Source organism: Solanum stenotomum, unplaced genomic scaffold (assembly GCF_019186545.1).
Source record: "Solanum stenotomum isolate F172 unplaced genomic scaffold, ASM1918654v1 scaffold22424, whole genome shotgun sequence".
Taxonomy (NCBI): domain Eukaryota; kingdom Viridiplantae; phylum Streptophyta; class Magnoliopsida; order Solanales; family Solanaceae; genus Solanum; species Solanum stenotomum.
The window spans coordinates 376-3310 of record NW_026027005.1 but is presented as its reverse complement, the minus strand read 5'-3'; the positions used below and the strand labels follow the sequence as shown (position 1 = coordinate 3310).

The following is a 2935-nucleotide window of genomic DNA, read 5'->3' as shown; positions in this document are numbered from 1 at the left end:
ATAAATAGCAAGAAATTGTTAATAAGTGTTATTTTCTAGTTGGAATTTGAATATGATGTTCAACTATTTTATCAACTTAATTTAATTATTGATCGTTAAATCACACCCTTGCATTCTTAGCAATATTGACCATATTACTATATTTAAAAAGTGATTTTTCCATTCGATAAAAGTCAAATAAGTAAAGCTATTAGCCCGACATTTACATGAAAATTGAAAGCAAGTCAACAAAATAATATATTCAATTATTGGGTGCTAGTTAATGTTAATTCTTTTGTTTAGTTTATTTATTAGGTGTTCGATTTAGAAAAAAAAAAAATTTCATCCTTTTGTCTCCACTCAATGTATCATGAGTAATCAAATTAATTAAGTAATAAAATTATCGGAATATTTTTATCGTATTTAATTTGATTAAATGATTCTTATCTCTTTTTTAAACGAGTTCGGAGGAGAATTAACCATTCAATTTTTTGTGACCAAACAAAATTTGAAAAAGAAATACATACGGAGGGAAATAATCAATCAATCAAGAACGTCATGAAACCATTTTATTTCAAATAAGGTATGAACAAGTCGCAAACACCTTTGAGTTATGATTTCAATATATTAAATATGGCAAAAGGTTACGTCATTGATGGTAGTGGGTGGTGATTGTGGATAAAGCGATGGTGCATAGAGTGGTAATTGGTGATTGTGGACATAATAAGAAAACCGATACTAGGTAAGTATTTATTATGAAGTGTGCGCAATTTTCAAAGAGGAGATGGGATAGCTCGCAAAGGATGAGCTTTGCCTAAGATGACACCAAATTTCTCCTCCATGTCGAAGTCTTTTGGCTCAATACATGCCTCAAGTTTCCAATTGAATGAATTCAACATCGAGCCCAATATTGCTGGCATCAATCTCAATGCCAATGGAAATCCATGTTCTTCGGCCAGCACCAAACGGAATCAATTCAAAATCTTTTCCACGCATATCCAATTCTAAACTCCGGAATCTCTCAGGTTTGAACACTAAAGCGTCTTCCCAAAAAGAAGAATCACGACCAATTGCCCACGCATTGACTAGTACTAGTGAACCCTTTGGAATGATATAATCACACAATTCAACATCTTGGTCTACCGTGCGGGGGATTAAGAATGGAGCTGGTGGGTGAAGTCTTAATGTTTCTTTGATGATAAATTGCAAGTAAGGGAGTCTGGATACATCAGCCTCTTCTATTGGTTTTCCTTTTCCAACGACTTGTGCAAGTTCAGCTTGGACTTTCTTCATAATCTCTGGTTGTCTAAGTATTTCTGCCATTGCCCATTCTAACGTGCTTGTAATTGTATCGATTCCACCAATAAATAAGTCCTGTAAATTAAATTTGGTAATTCTCTCAAATAAACTTTAAAAAAAAGTATTTCAAACTAGCAAATCATGTCTTCTTAACCATGCATCAAAAGAGAAGAGAAGAGAAGAGAACGAACCAGGAGCATGGAATTAACATAATTTTGATCCATCTCTTGGGGATTTTCTGCACTGTGGTTGAGAAGCACTTGTAAAATATCACTCTTTTCTTCCAACCGCTCATTGATCATATCACCAAAGAGTTTATTCAACTTACCAAAATAGATGTTTGTGTGATACCTCATTCTTTGAGGATCAATCTTTCCAAGTATAGGGAAATAATCCACTAGGTTGCAACATCAACGATGCTCAAGATCGCGTCTGTCAAATCAAGCTTCAAATATTAAAAGTAATATATTAATTTCTCACCCAGCTAATTATACGTTATTAAACAATCATGTTATAATTCAATTCTACCTTTGAATCCGAATAAAGATGAACCAAATCCTTGGAGAAAACAATCTGACCTACATCCACAGCTTCACCTTGTTGGCTACATTTTTCACAATAATCAATCAATTCTTTCGCCTTTTGAGATCTTAGATGTTGATTTGCATCAAGCCTATTGGTAGAGAGGAGTTTGGTGTTCAAGATTTTCTTAAGCATTCGCCATTGAGGACAAACAGGAAGCCATAACAGCAGAGAATTTGCAATAGTTATGTGCTTGAAGGCCATCAGGTACAAATCTAGTGGAAAAGGCTAAGTCATGATTTTTGAGGACTTGTTTTGCCATGGATGATGAAGAAATTACTATTGTTGTTATTTGTCCCATTTTTAAACTCATAATTGGACCATAATTTTTTGCAAGATTGGCTAGTGATACATGAGGTTTTGCACCAAACAAATGAAGACTTCCAACAATTGGCCATGGTGATGGCCCTGGTGGAAGTTTTTTGCTGGATAATTTTGCTAGACTATATACAAAAATCAAAGCAAAAATTGATGTCAACACAAGTATAAAATAATTCATGATTCAAAGCTCTCCCACTCTTTTCCTTCAACTTTGTTAGTACTATTCACAAAGTTGATATGTAAGGGAGTTGGACAATACATCTTTTTATATACTAGTCCTCGGAACGTGCGTTACACGTTTGTCTCCTAATTGACATTAGAAAAGTAAATTTATATAAGTAAATATATCATAGTGTAGCATACATAAATTTATCGCTAAGTCCAAAGTTATACATAAATATAACTTTGCAAGTTGTGCAATTTATCTCCTAAAAATCAACTTCATTAAAAGGAAATGACAAATATAAAAAAAAATTCAAACATTCATATTGAACTTTGAACAATTCAATTATTTTAAATAATGAAAACAGGCCTAAAATTCAGTTGATATAAAATAGAGGGAGTACCCTTCAATTGTTAAAACGTATAGCACAAGTGATATTGTAATTAATAGAAGGTTGCACATGAAATTTAAAACAAATAAATACCGTATTTATTGTTTAAAACACATGACTTTTGAGCTTAGAGAAATAAAGAAAATATAGTAAAAAAAAATATATGTATGTGTTTCTTAATCTTAAAAGTGACATTGATT

The 2935-nt window shown here is 32.5% G+C and overlaps 1 pseudogene across 1 annotated transcript; it reads right to left on the bottom strand.

The window, feature by feature from the left end:
- Nucleotides 1-752: 752 nt before the first annotated feature.
- LOC125851119 (geraniol 8-hydroxylase-like) lies at nt 753-2394 on the bottom strand (annotated as a pseudogene). The gene is made up of 3 exons (XR_007444889.1): nt 1783-2394; nt 1470-1697; nt 753-1353 (listed from the first exon to the last, which is right to left on the bottom strand). The product of XR_007444889.1 is annotated as a geraniol 8-hydroxylase-like (transcript).
- Between the last annotated feature and the right edge of the window lie 541 nt (nt 2395-2935).